Here is a 15,557-nt window from a genome sequence, read left to right on the forward strand (position 1 = left end):
CCACTAGATGGTCCACGGGTCTGATGTCCCAGTTGACCACATCTCAGGGATTCCTGTCACTGGACTTGTCCTCGTTGGGTTCTACTGAGCACCCACCTGGCTGTGAGGCATCAGGTGCACTCCTGAACACTTCTGCTCATGGAGCTGCACCTGGAGGGGATGCCATAGAACCATAGAATCATTAAGGTTTGAAAAGACCTCTAAAATCATCTCATCCAACCATCAGTCCATCACCACCATGCCCACGTCCTTCATGCCCTCCAGCACTCCATGCTGTGGGTTGATGCTCTGAGAGCAGAGGTGATGGCATTCACCTCACCACTCAATTCTGGGGATGTGCTCTGTGTGAGGTGGCAGATGAAGAACCTGCTCTTTAAGGACCACAGTGCCCTAAACTTGGTGGCTAAGCCAGTGTGGATGTTTTTGAGGTCTGTATCCTCCTAGAGATGCTATGGGAAGTGCTGGGCTGGCCATTTGCAACCAATGGCACACTGCATCCAGCAGACTTCACAGGGTTTTCTCATTTAAACAACCATTGTAGCACCCCTGGAAAATGGGAGCATCCATTATGGTAGAGCTGCACCGTGCTGCGATGCATCTGACACTCAGTGCATCCGAAAGCAGCTTTATTTTTTACCCACATTTTTAATTCCCGTGAGCAGAGCAGGAAGCACAGCCCCGCAGGCTCCAGCAGCACAATCTGCAAGTCGAGATTACAGCTTTGTGAGTGCGGGAGACATTTCCATCCTCCCGATGGCTGAGCCGAGAGGGAAAAAGGGGAGGGGAACAAAAACCGCCCATCTATGAGGCGAAGGTCCCGAACGAGGAGCCCCAGGCACACTCCCGCAGCACTAAACCCGGCTCGCAACGGGGCCTCTCCCGGCCACCGCCCTCAGCGGCCCCACCCGCAGCCCCGCGCCCGTTGCTCGGCAGCTGCGAGCCAACCGAGCCTGCCGGGAAGGCGGAGGGGCAGCACCACGGATAGCTCCTATTGGTGGAAGAGGGTGAGGGCGGAGCTCGAGGACGGCTGTCTTCTTCGCTATTGGAGGAGAGAGCCGTCAGTGCCGGGTGGGGGGCGAGGCCTCACGGCTAGCGGGGCCGCGTTGAACGCCGCGTTAGGGCGGGGGAACGGAGCAAGGGGGCGGCGGCGGTCGAGGGTAAGCGCGCCGCCAGCTGTGAGGAGAGCGGCGCGAGGTAGGGAGCGGCGCGGGGGCCGTCCTCACCTGTCGCCGGGCGGTCACTTCTCACTCTTCGCGGCCGTCGGGCTCCGGCCGTGGGCGCGGTCCCTCGCGGCAGCGGCCGGGCTGGGGCTGCGCTTTCGTCTGAGGAGGTCCTGCGGGGATCCTTGTCCGAGGGAGGGCGGCAGGCAGGCTGCGCGCGGTGCCCCCGGCTGCGCGCCGCCGCGCGGACGGATGCCGACTGCCCTCAGGTAGGTGGGCGGGGAGCGGAGAGGGCAGACCCCGGGAAGGCCGCCTCTGGGCGCGAGGGCTCCCCGCCGCCGTCGCTGCGGCAGGCGGCACCCCGGAGTGGCGCCGCGTGAGGGGGGGGCGGCGGGGCTGCGGCTGGGGGCTGCGGCTGGGGGCCGCCTCCGTGCGCTGCCTCTGTGCATGGGGCGGGGGGAGGCGCGCGGGCAGAGCCGCACGACTTGTCGCTTCGGCTGTGGGAGGACGCGAAGCCGAGGAGGGTTGGGAAATCCGTTGGTGTGCGGAGAGGTTATCGCGAGCGGTCTTGAGATGTGCTGCGGTGCTGCGGGAGGGAAGTTGTGAGCGGTGCCCTGTTGGTCGCCGCGCCGCGCTGCCGAGGGATGCTGAGCGCCCTCGGCTCCCGCTGTCACCGGCTGCACGCCGCCCCGCCTGACGGCGCTGCTTTGCCGAGCGCGATTCCCGCTCCCCACAGCGTTTTGCCCTCCGCGAGGGTGTGGAACTATCATTTTTTCCCTCGTCGCGTTTCAGCCTAAGGGCGTCGAATTTATCCTTTCGCATAGTTTTCTGTGTTTGCCTAAAACAACGACAGTGTTCTTGGTTCGTGCGTTTTCTTGCTGAGTTGCAGTTTGGAAAAAAAAAAAAAAAGAAAAAGACAAGCGTTTAATAAGATCTACCTGCCTGGAGTAGGAGCACAAAGCGCCATTTTAACAGGTGGGCTGGGTGATAGGAGTATGAGCTTTTTTCCATTGTATGGACTTAAGCGCTACCTCGAGTTGTGTGGGTGTGCAAGATTTCTCTCATTTTGCTCAGTTGGCGATCCCCTCTCTTTGTGCTTGCGGTGAGATTCTGCTGTTCTATGCTTTTGCATGGAGTGGCTCAGCCTTATTTGTCAGCATTTACCTAAAGCTGCAGCATTTGGGGGGGGTTAAATCACAACTGCATGGGAGAGCTCATTGCCATATTTAGCCCTTGAGATCTTTCTGATATGCAGCAAAGCAGTGTTATGTGTGACAGTGGCTGAAAAGAGCAGCGAGGAAGAGAGAATGTAAAGCAGTGGCCATCGAGTGCTGCAGGGCACAAGTGCTACACCAGTGAGTTGGACCTGGAGCTTCCGATTAATGTCAGCTAGTGCTGAGACCTGCAGCTAGCAGCATAAAAAATACACATTTAAAAAAAAAAAAAAAAAAAAAAAAAAAAAAAAAAAAACCCAACCCAACATCCAAAAACGCAGTGTTACATCTAATTTCAGATCTCATTGAATGTTGACAGCCTCAGTGACTCTGAGATATGATCCAGATTTTTTTTTTTCAATTGTTTCAGTGTCCAAGTGATTTGGTTTGATTCATTTTGCCTGACTTCACGCCAAGAGTTGTAACAAACCTGTTGTCAACCCTGTTGTCAGTGGCTTGGTTTTCAAACCTTGAAGTGTTTAAACAAAGAAATCACAGTTCCATTTTAACGACCTCATAGGTCTTTCCAGTTTAGTTTAAGAACATTGGAGAGAAAATGCACTTTGAGATTCGAATGTAGAAATGTTTACTGTAGCTCTATTCCTAACAAAGCCCTGGAGTATTTCATAAGTCTTTTTTATTAGTGAAATAGCTGCAGGAAAGCATTTGAAATTGCACGGCTGCTGAGGACCGTGCAATCTTTTGCATATTTATACAAAATGTGAGCTTGCCTGTTGCAAACCTATTGGAGCTCAGTTGTAGTTCATTGGTAGCATTAGCGAGGTCTGACACCAGCAGTGTCTGTTTCTGTGATGTGGGGCAGGATGGGCGAGTAGGGGATGAGTGAAGGCTGTAAGTGCAGGGTAGAACAAAGGAATAATTCCTATATGTAGAAAACACTTTTTCTCTGAATACATAATAAAAAGCCAGTTCACTTCCACGATAAAAGCAGCTATTTATAATGCTGACTATATATGGACACTCTCTCAGGCTGTTGGTGTGTAAGAATTAACGTTCTTTCTGGAACCACAGCACTCTTCCATGGAAAAAAAGAAGGAAAAAACCTACAGTCCTCCTAGATATTGAACTGGACACGCTGCAAGTTCTTTTGGATGAGCATTTGTTTGAGCATCGCGCTTACTCTGAGCAGAGCACAAACACGGGTCTGCTCTTACAGTGTGTTGACATGGAAGATGGGCGATGTTGTGAGCTGTGTGCTCTCCATGTGAACAGCACTGGGATGGCGTGCATTTCTCAGAGCTGCTATTTGAGAATTGAAAAGAATCTTAGCACTGCCCATGAGCTAAACCTAGCGACTCAAATATTTAACTTATTATTCACATCAAGAAATCAAGGCATGAGAATGATCAGTGATTTGCTATCACTAAGGAATGTAGGCAATGTAAAGAGGAAAAGAGTTTAATCCCCATTTCCAAATTCTGTATTCTAACTAGAAGGCCACTTCTTTTTTCCACACTTGTTTGTTTTATCAGGCAGTTGAGGAGTTGTTCCTCAGTGTCAAGGTGGAAAGAGGTTTCCTTGTGAGTAGTTGGATCAGCCTTCTGCATCAGAAGCAGTAAGAATTCATTTCCTGATACAAATGAAAAGTGAGCATTAAAACAATATGTAAATGAATGGAGAAAATCATTGTTGGAACATCAGCCCTCATGCCGAATCTGTCCAGTTTCATAATATTAAATCTTGATGGAACTCATGAATGTTCAGTGCTGGTATGTCCATCTTGTAAACCTAAAATCGCTTGTTTAGAATGCAATATTAATACATTTCTTTGTCACTGTATTAAATAAAATATTTTAGCATAGCAGAAATGATTGTTAAATATCTTGATGTTACTGTGAAAGATGAAAAAAATGAAAAGGTTGTGATGTTCCTATAACGGTAAACATTCATACACATTTAGTGTATGTATGTGAATACACACACGCACACAGTGTATATTTAGCACATAGATGTTTTTTGTGCATTTTCTGACACAACCATGAGGGTCCTGTAGGAATAAGCCTGTGGAGAGCTTCCTTGCCTGTTTCCTTTAGGCAAAGTAACTCTGAAAAAACAACTTGTCCATCAGGGCTTTCAAGTTAGAGCTGTGCTTTCTGTGTTCGTGCAGGGACTGATGCTTAAGTTGTGTTGTTGCTGTGGAGTTAAAATAGCCTGTTGCTTCAGTCTTTCATTTCTTCTTAAAACAAAGAAAGTGTGTATGGAATGTGATGATTTTCTGCAGTGCTTATTTGTGGCCCTGAAGACTTTAGGTTTTTAGAAGATTTCTTTCTAGAATTATTGCAATTAGATTTATTTTTCTAACATTACCTCAGAAGAGATGTTAGTGTGTTCTAGCTTGACTTCAGACTTGGACTTCAAGCATGAGCTGCCTGAGCCTTCTTGAAATGTAACCCTTCAGTCAGTGTGTTTTCAACTGTAGCATAGCTTTATGCTGATGTTCATTTCAGGGGAAAAAAGGATGGCATTCATAAAAAATAGTTGCTTGGTAACATTTAAAATAAACGAATGAAAACCCCACCAAACTTACCCTCTGAAAAAACAGAATGTGAATCAGTTCTGAGCTGAACGTGGTTGTGCCAGCCACACAAAGCTCCATTATTCTGGTGAGTTGTATTGCTGTCTCTGTTAATCTTCTCTTACAGATGACTACAGCAATACAGATGTGAATGGTAACACCCTGCTTCAAGCAACTGAAGGAAAGGGGAGGATGTGGCCGTAAGGTTCATTGGAACCAAATATCAGTTCAGATAGCCAAAATACAAAAAAACTTCTTGGAGCTTGAATGTGAACAATTTTTTTTCACTTCTCTTCTTCATAAGTGGATGTCAGTGTTTGGATGCCCTGCGGCACTGTAGGCACTCTGCATTCCTAGAGAATTCAGATAAGCTGATGGCAATGTTTTTTTTTTTTTTATAGTAGAGAATTCTTATTTAGCTTGGTTCATTTGAACTGTTTTCTTTCATCTCCCCGTCCAACAGCCCTTATTTTTGAGTGGGAATGTTTGGCTTTCAAACTCACAGAAGTTTCTGTGATCTTGAAATTGATTTATTTTTTTTTTTTTTCCCCCCTAAGTTCCTAGCAGACTGGTAATTACCTTGGATAACCATTTGGCACAGGATCACCTGCACTTCTGCAGAGCGCTTGGTTCACTTGGAATGAGCTTATGAGGACAGCAGCTACTCAGCTGTGGGGTTCCCTATGTGTGGAGTAGGAAATCATTGCTGGAGTGCACCTTGCTGCACTGCTTCGTGGCCTCACCCTTAATGACCTCAGGAGGGCTGATTGTTCTGTTTGGCCTGGCTGTGGTAGGCTGGGCAACACTTCACTTTCTTAGAGGCTTAAAAGCTGTTAAAAAAGCAGTCTTAAAAGCAGTTAAAAGCTGCAAAGGTAGCTGCTAACTAGGAGCTTTGTAAGCCTGGTATTTGCAAGTGGAACTTTATACTCCAATACTTTATCTTTGGAACAAAAATTTGAGTTAAACGTGAGATGCTCCTGCTTGTAAGTTCCCTGTTTATTGCTGCATTTCCTAACCTCAAAAAGAGCTTTATTCTCCATGAGAATGACATCTCACAAACTCGCTGCATTTGCCCATGCGCGCCTCAGCCCTGTGCTGGTGTCAGTGCAGCAGAATGCCTGCTATGCCCTGAACCTTGCAGACTCCCAGCGTGTGCGTTCTTTTTTTTCTCCTCTCCCTTTTCTTGTGGATTTTTCCAAGATGTTGGTAAAAAAGAAGCAGTGTGCTGGTGTGAGTCCTGGAGTGGAGTTTCAGCAGCTTGCTGAAGGAATTTGAATACTGCTCTGTGCCAGCTCTTACAACCAGCGTGTCTGATGAGAATATTTAGAGTAGTGTAGCATGTCATGTTAATTGCAAGTTCATCACAGTGATCTTCCCTGAGTAAATGTAATGTAGTTTGTTCAGCATCTTCCAAAGTCTGATTGTTTTACAGAGACTGTGGGATTTTCTGTACACTATATTCTCGGCTGTTATCTGAAAATGTAATAGCAAAGTCAGACTGCCTGGAAGATGAGGATTTGACAAAGTTGACTCTTCTTTGAAGCCCTTGTCAGAACTATTACGCTCATCTTAAATTCCTGCTAGCCTGCTGCACTCAGTAGAAACTAGATGGTAGCTGAAATTCCAAGGCAAGTTTCCTCTTCTGTTTTTTGTTGTTAATACTTGGCAGCATTTTGTTGATTCCTGTCAGTTACTTGAGCCCTTTCTCTGAATATTTGTGCACGTGTCATAGGTTAAGCATATGGTCAGCTTCACTGATATTGCTTATGTGGAAGTGCACGCAAGGTTGGGGCAGCTGTGTGACTCCAGTTAGAGGTGAAGAGATCTTGGGCCTGTCAAAATGCACAACATCTCATATAGCAGGCAGATGTTTTTAATCTTGCATATTAATATTTCAAATTCATGTTTTTCATACCAGTTGGCAGACGTGTTTGGCAACTCTCAAGTATGTTGTGTATTGTTAGAATATACTCTGTGAATGTAGGGGATGGGTACACATTTGCTTTTTATGTTAGTTATCAACTGCAATAATAGTAAGTTTAATTTATGTATAGTACTCCTCATTCCAAAGTTAAAATGTTTATTAATCGAGAAGTAAGCAATTGTCATAGCAGTCAGAGTAGGCAGTAACAGTGAGATGTGAATCTGAGAATGTAGACTTGTTTTTAGTGTTATCCTTCTTGATTGCAGGATGGGTGTTGACTGAAGTGATAGTGCATCCTCTAGCAAATATTCATAGAATCACAGAATGGTTTGGGTTGAAAATGACCACAATGATCATCCAGTTTCAACCCCCTGCTATGTGCAGGGTCGCCAACCACCAGACCAGGCTGCCCAGAGCCACATCCAGCCTGGCCTTGAATGCTTCCAGGGATGGGGCATCCACAGCCTCCTTGGGCAACCTGTTCCAGTGCATCACCACCCTCTGAGTGAAAAACTTCCTCCTCACATCTAGCTTAAACCTCCCCTGTCTCAGTTTAAAACCGTTCCGCCTTGTCCTATCACTATCCACCCATGTAAACAGCCATTCCCCCTCCTGTTTATAAGCTCCCTTCAAGTATTGAAAGGCCACAATGAGGTCTCCCCAGAGCCTTCTCTTCTCTAAGAGAAGAACTGAATAAAACAAAAAACAAAAACAAAAAAACCAACAACAAAAATTGAATTAAACCTCCCCCCAACCATTTGCAACCATTTTAAATCTGATTGCTTTGTGTGTTTTGAGGTGAGAATTGACATCAAGTTGTAAGAAGCCAATTTCATGCTTTTTCAGCTGTTGTTGGTTAAGAGAATGGCATTCCTGGTGGCTTACTCTGTTCTTTGGCAATACCTTCTGTGCTGCAAGATGCTTCTCCTTCAAGATGTCTCTAATTGTGCCTGCACAAAGAGTTCCCTTTGGAAGGGAACTCGGAGAGCTGTCCAGTTAGGCCTGCTCAAAGTGGTGTTTTCTCTTTAAAAAAATAATGAATAAAAATGTGTGTATGTATGTATATCTATATATATTCCTGAGATATCACTAGGATGAAGTGGTGTAAAATTTGGATTTTCTTCTCTCTTTATGACACTTCTTTATTTTCTTTCACCGCACTCTCCTTGCTTTAATGGCACTGCTGCGTTGTCTTCTTTAGAGTGCTTGGAGGGAGAATTTCAGCCCAAAATAAGCAATGGCGATGGGTGCAAGCGTTTTATCTTTCTTTGTTGGCGAGTTGGATTCCGGTCTCCTATTGTTTTCTCCCATGCTGTTAATCTGTAGCGTTCACAAGATTGTCACTGCTTGTTTACTTAACCTCTGTAAACGTATTTCCAGCCTTTTTGGAAGATGAGCCTGGAACTGACAGTTGCTTTAGCAGAGCCCCTTGGGATAGAACAAGGAGAAATAGTTCCAAACTAAAAGGGGTGGAAATGTAGACTTGATGTAAGGAAGAAGGTTTTTTTTGTGATAAAGGTGGTGAAGCACTGGCACAGGTTGCCCAGAGAGGTGGTGGTGGGTGCCCCGTCCCTGGGAACATGCAAGGTCCAGCGGGATGGGGCTGTGAGCACCTGATATGACTGTAGGTGTCCCTGTTCACTGCGGGGGAGTTGGACCAGATGGTCTTTAAGGGTCTCTTCTAGCTCAAACCATTCCACGCTGTATTCCCTGTTCCAGAATGCTGTTATCTACCTACATCTTTAAGCTTTAAAAAAAGAAAGAGAAGCTGCAAAAGAAAAAAACACCACTGAACAAGCCTGTCACCAGAACTAATCCTAGTATGAAAACACCTACACTGAGTCTATGCTCACTTGAGAAGTTTCATACTTCAAAAACTTGAGCCTACCTTATGGACCTTTTCACACGTTCCTGATCCATCTGCTTATCTAGCATAGCTTCTCCTCCATCTCTTCACACAGTCCTATGCTGCTGAAATGCAAACCGCCTTTGCAGTTCCTTTAATGGGTAGTAGTCTTTCTACTGTACGTTTTCTGTATTTTATACAACACAAGATTTGAGGTTTTTTCCTTTCTCTTTTACTGCTGGCATTATTAGTACAAAGGATGTTTTAAATTACATGCCACTGTAATGTTTTTAAGCAGACATTATTTTTCTACTTAACTGTGAAATCTTGTTTGGGTACAGCTTCTGTTCCAAGACAGTTATTTATGGAGTATGATAACTGTACATCATGATGTACACTCAGTGCAGCATTGATCTGGCAAGCCTATAGACTGAAGCTACTAATTTATGGGATATTGCCTTTTATAAAATGGAAAACCCTGAAGAGGGAAGCGGCCAGTGCTGATGGAGAGCTTGGTGGAACAGGTAGGGCTTGGAAGTTTTAATTTGGTTTGAGAGGAGCATCTTATACAATCTCTCCATCTGTCCACCAGCTCATCCTCCCACCCTGTCAGTAACTTTTGAACCGCTTGGTCAGTTTTTGGGAGAGGGACAGTGTTCTCCATCTCTGCTGAGCTATGCAGCTCTGATGGGAAGAGGCAGGTGGTTAGAGATGGGACAAGAAATGGGGATCGCTACTGGGCAAGGTGAAGGTAGTAAGGAAAGGGAAAACAATGTGAAGCTGATAATAGTTTGGGGATGTTATTCTAGGAAGCAAGTAAGAGTATACTCATGGGTGGATGTGGGACTAAGAGCTGTGGAAGATCTGTTTGACATCGCTGATGTAGCTTATGCAGGAGTGTAATGTAAGTCTGTAAAGAGTTTCTAATGTTTAAAGGAACTGTGGGAAGGGTGCTTAGTTCAAATCTACCATGAAGGAGTAAGGAGAGAACTGTAGGTGGAACATCATGTGATGTACGTGGGTAAGAGGTTATATTTCTGTCCCTGGTTTTGTAGGGTATGAACTTGATGCAAGTAGAAGAGTGGCAGCCAAGCACGAGGAACTTCAAACTTAGAACCTCATATGTAGAACAGGGGTAGGTAAGAGAGGTCCTACAGCACAGCAACGTAAGTTGGAATCACTGAACTATTCCTTGAAAAACCTGGAGGGCTGACATGGTACAGACACCAAATTGGTTGCTCGACTTTCTTTAGAAAATATTTTTTAACACAGTTATAAATAAAAATAAATTTCAGTGTGAAGATGCCAGCATGGGATGCACACAGTAATAATAACAAAGCAGTATTTTCAGAAGGCGAACCTTGACTTTACTTTTCCTAACCAAATAGCTGTTCCTATTTTTGGGAGCTCATTAAACGTTTCACTAATTCTGTACGTATTGATGTTTTAATTGCCTGAAGCTCTGTGAATGAAAAGCATGTTTGAGAAACATGACCTTACTTCCCTTACTTCTGTCAACATAGTTGGTTTTTAGTTGCTTCTGCTGGCTCAAATTGTGACTCACAGGGGGGGAAAAAAAAACCCTGCGTGTATACTTGTAATTAATGTATTTGAAATTCAGGATTGCTTTATCTATAAGTTCAGAGACTGAGAGATGTTTGGTATCGTTGTTGTTTTTCTTGTGGAGTAAATAAAATTCATTTATACAACTCATTCTAAAATAACAGTGACTAAAATTGTGTCGCAAACATGTCTGGGTGAGGGGAGATAGGAAAGTATTTGTATTAAGGCCAAAGTCTACTCGACTCTGATTGTACAAAGAACTGAACAACCCTGGGAGACCGGGAAGGCTATCCTGTATTTTTCCACACCAGTAAAATGGGTGACCTTTTGTGTGACTGTTCCAGTTATATTCACTTAAAATAACGTTTGAGCTATTGTTGGATGTTTTCAATGAAAATGAAATGGCAGACCAGGCTCCTTAAATTGCTCTTCAAAGAAATTAGCAAAAAGGAACCACGCTGTCCTTTTAAATAATTGGACTACATGGAGCTCCAAAGCTAGTGCAAAAAGATGGTTCAACTCCAAAAAAATATGAATAAATGATTTCACTGAACATATTTTCCAACTTTAACATCAACAACTGTGTAATTTTTAAAATGGCAGTTCTTACAAAGACTTTGAAATGTTCCAGTTTTTTGCAGAACTATGAGAACGGTTTTACTTAGTGACTATCAGCCTGTTTTTTTTTTAAGAGTTTGTCTGATGGTGCTTGAGATTTAATAGCACTTTTTGTTTGCTTCCTGGTTCTGATCATTTGATTGATTGGTGAACTCTCCTTGCCTTGTGAAGGACAGCATGGCTTCAGAAGAAGCCCCCTCTAAAAAGCACAGTTTTGCTGTGCCCTGTACACCGTTACCACCCACTCAACAACTACAGAGATCACCAGATGTGGAGAATGACTTGCATGATAAAGGTGGATGGTGTAGGGCATGTAATGCTTGAAAATAACGAATGTAGGTTTGTACTGTAAAACCATCAGGGTAGAGGTAGTGTAATAGGACTCGCATCCTAATTGGTGCCTGTGGAGGTAGCTGTACAAATTTGTGTTCATGCTGTATGTGTAAATTACCAAATATAAGCAATAGAAGATTTATGAGTGTAACCAGTAAAAGAAAAAATGGTATTTTTCCTGACCTTAAAGTTATTAAAAATATGCAGCTGAGCCTTGGATAGTGGAGGCTGTATTGCAGGAGTGGAATGGAAGCAGGGACAAAAATGGCCTCTTCTTGCTGGCCGTGCTTACAGGTATCTCGTCAGCTCTGGAGTCCTGATGTGTGAGCACTGTGCACTGGATTCTATGGAAGAGCCCATGCCTCGTGCTCAAGGCTCCTCAGCTACATAGTCCAGCACACAGCTGTGGCTGCCGCTGAGCACGGGTCTCCTCTCTTGCTGGCCGTGAAGCTGCCTGAGCTTGCTGCAAGGCCCACGTATTGGATTCTGTGGTGCTCAGCAGTACCTGTGCCACGCTGCCAGTGCACGAGAGGATGCATCATCATAAAGGTTTTAACTAGGGAGCTGCAGATTGGATTTAATGTTCAAAGTGTGGGACTTGACGGCTCTGTATGTAGCGCGTATATTTGGGCGGTGTTAATTTATGAGCTCTCTTTATCCTTTCCAGTCCACCTGTGAAGCTGAAGTAATTGGATTTTATTTAAGGCAAAATGATAGATGAACATGAAAATGGACCTCTGGAATCAATTACTTGTCTGAGATGGATAGTGAATTTTTTCTAACTTACTGGGGAACGGCAGGACAGATTGAAAGAAACTGAAGGCTTTCATATTCTTATCGTATGGCACATCAGTGGTAAAGATTCTTTGCCAAAAAAAACCCCAAACCAAAAACAAACAAACAAAAAACATTTGAATGTGATATGAATTGCTTAATGTCTGCCAGTGCCTCGTAGTTGTGTGGAACAGATTTTCATTGTGATGCTACAGCAGAAGAGGCATCGTAATATGCTTTAACTTAGAAGCTAAATCCAGAAGAAAAATGTCAAAAGCTAAAATTTATTTTAATTTGTAACATAAGTTGCATGCAAATGCTTTAGCCTAGGTGTACTTTGCAAATGAAAGCAGAAATAATCTCACTGTTAGTGCAGAATGTGATAATGTTTACATTCTGTGATGCTAATGGCAGAACTGCAAACAGCGCTGGGCAAATAAGAGTTCTGGGCTTGAGAATTTCCTCTAATGCCTGCTTTAACATGGAATATCAGAGTTGAAAATATACTGTAGTCTTAACATGAATTAAAATGGCCTTTAGTTAAAAAGGAATATAGAAGTAGTCTCATTTAATTACAGTGCTTAATCCAGTTAGGCAATCTTAGGATTGTTTTGCTACTGTCTCCAGAATTAATGCTGGAAAATGCTGGGTAATTTTAATACAAGAATAAATTTTTTCTGCCTTCCATATGGAATGTTTAAGAAACGGAAATGAAGGTATCATGGAAACAGCTCATTTTCTCTCAGTTGTTTTCTGGGGAAGTGAAAGCGCTTTTCAACAGAAGCGTTATCTTATATGGATGTTTTTGCTCTTTAAACAAAATGCATGAAGTGGGGAAAAAAGGTCTAAATGGTACGTGGAATGCTGCAGCATGAAAGGAGACTTTTAAAATCACTTTGAAGAATGCTTTCTGCTGCAGTAAGATCAATACCGTATAGAAAGGTGAAGAAGTTAGTTAGAAGTAAGTCTTTTGTAAGTCATCTTCCTCTATATGAAATTAAATGAAGTGAATTTTCTTTTTCAAACATTCTTCCTTAACAGTATGGAGCAAAATGATCTATGTTGGGCTTGTCAGCTTTGCAGTTGTTACAAAGCATCTTAATGAGTTAATAATAATTCCACCTGAGAAAAATAGCTGCTGTTTCATTAACAGCTAAAACAAATCACTGGGGGGAAGAAAAGACTGAAGTTGGTGTGGTGTGATTACATGACAGCAGCTGAAAGAAATGTCATTCTCCTGAAGGGGAAACACAAAATAAATTTGCAAATTGATTTCAAGATAGGTTGTGAGCAGTGAGCTGAGAGTGAGCTGTGCCTGCACCGGTGCTGGTGTGATGGAGGGTACAGCTGTGAGTGCAGTGTTAGGAGAGTGGAATATGAGCCCAGGTAACAACTGGACGAAACTCCAGCAGAGTAAGACACTGTGCAGCCATTGACTAAGCCTTATGCTGAGCTTCTGAAATACTGTCAACTCGTCATACCTGAAGTAAAATCAGAGTGTTGTTCCATACATCCTTCTGGCCCAGAAAGCCGCCTTAGAACTGAAGGATTAGAGTCAAGAACTTGGTCCTTGAATAGCGTGAACCAGGTTGGTTAAACCGCCAAGAAAATAAGGAAATGGTTGACTGCATTTGCCATCTGATAAAAGTTCTTATATCAGCACTGTTGAGAGCCTATTTTTACAAACAAGAAATTTGAGCTTTTTGTTTAAAACCAGTTCTACCAAAATTATATGCAGAATGATTATAGTATGTACTTGTAAATTGCCCTCATGCTTTTGTGGTGCTTCTGTTCTACCACAGCCAGAGTGCTGCCTTTGTTCTTTCATGCACACTATTCTTATGCTGCTGTTTATACGGTTTAAGGTGGAAGAATGGTCAAGGTGTTCTTTGACATTTCCTTGTAATGATTATTTTAGTTAAAGAATGTGATAGAGTGGTTCCTGTGCAAATTAAACAGCTGTGATTCGCATACCTCTTATTATATGGTAATGCTATAAGCTGTCCCTGCACTGTGTTCCTTGGAGTTGAGGTACAACGTAATGTCTCATTCAGAGCTGGCAGATGCTACCAGCAGAAGTCTTTCCCATTCCACTTGAGAAACCTGAAAGTAAAGCTCAAGTAAAATTTAAGTTTTGCTGGTGGATGATACTGGGAAGGCATTTTAGGTAAATTTTGCAGCTTTGTCATTGGCCTGAGGTTGGGTATTCTGAGGAGACCCAGGAGAGTCTTTGTTGCCATCTCTGTGTGTGGGAAGTTGTTTGGAACTACCTTCTAATTTTTAAATGAAATTACAGAGATTGTCAAGTTCTTGACTCAGAGCATTTGAGATGACTGAATAGAAACCAGAAGGCAAGAAGTGCTCCTCGCGTTGTACACTGCTTTTAAGATGAGCTTCAGAAGTTTGCTGGGATCACTTTTCAATGATAGTTGTCATTTCTCCTTACAAGTTTCCATAATTTCCCTTCAGTGTGTTTTGTCTGCTTGTATCTAAGGTTAGGAAGGTTAGGATGGTGCTTCAGAGCTTTTGTCTGTGAGTAGTGTACTTCTGGAGCTGTTCTGTATTTTTGCTCACTCTTGCAATTTTGCGCGATCTTGCAGGGTCTCATTTCTTATTGGAAAACTTTGCTCAAATGAATGGCAGGTTGCTTACTGATGGGTTTTAATGAAGATTGCTGCTTTATGCTGAGACTTACTTGGAGCAACTGTACTTACTTGTAGGACCTTGGTGGGACTTATGGTGAAGTGTGATGGAAATCGGTGGTAGAACTGGCCCTTTTCTGTGTCATTCTAGTTTAGGATTCCTTCATTGCAGGGAAATTGTTGAACTGTATAAATCTAGGAAGTGTTGATTGTCCCCCTCTACTCTGCTCTTGTGAGGCCCCATCTGCAGTACTGCATCCAGGCCTGGGGCTCCCAGCACAAGAAGGATGTGGAGCTCTTTTAGTGGGTCCAGAGGAGGGCCACTAAGATGATCAGAGGGCTGGAGCACCTCTCCTATGAGGAAAGGTTGAGGGAACTGGGATTGTTTAGCTTGGAGAAGAGAAGGCTCCAGGGAGACCTCATTGTGGTCTTTCAATACTCGAAAGGAACATAGCAACAGGAGGGGGAACGAGTGATTACAAGGTTGAATAGCAATACAACAAGGGGGAATGGTTTTAAACTGAGACAGGGGAGGTTTAAGTTAGATGTGAGGAGGAAGTTTTTCACTCAGAGGGTGGTGAGGCACTGGAACAGGTTGCCCAAGGAGGCTGTGGATGCCCCATCCCTGGAGGCATTCAAGGCCAGGCTGGATGTGGCTCTGGGCAGCCTGGTCTGGTGGTTGACGACCCTGCACACAGCAGGGGGGTTGAAACTGGATGATCATTGTGGTCCTTTTCAACCCAGGCCATTCTGTGATTCTGCTAAGTGTATGGGGGGTTGATTTATCTTTCAACAACAATGATTTTAATGTAAGATTGTTGTTGTTGTTGTTGTTAAGACTTTACCCTTGACATTATGACGTGTATTGATGAATATTTAACTTTGAAAGTTCACTGTATGCAGAGAGGATTAGGTGACTTATCACCTGGATTCTCCTGGTTTGCAAA

General features: G+C 43.7%; 1 protein-coding gene across 1 annotated transcript in view; it reads left to right on the plus strand.

The window, feature by feature from the left end:
- The first annotated feature begins 1,116 nt into the window (after positions 1–1,116).
- CDKL5 (cyclin dependent kinase like 5) overlaps positions 1,117–15,557 on the plus strand; it is a 123,824-nt gene continuing 109,383 nt past the window's right edge. Inside the window, exon 1 of the mRNA XM_042867097.1 lies at positions 1,117–1,157. The gene's annotated coding sequence lies outside the window, so the exon portion shown is untranslated. The remainder of the gene's footprint in view (positions 1,158–15,557) is intronic.

The sequence above is a fragment of the Lagopus leucura genome, unplaced genomic scaffold, assembly GCF_019238085.1.
Source record: "Lagopus leucura isolate 7727_CA_CO unplaced genomic scaffold, USGS_WTPT01 Super-Scaffold_100001, whole genome shotgun sequence".
NCBI lineage: Eukaryota > Metazoa > Chordata > Aves > Galliformes > Phasianidae > Lagopus > Lagopus leucura.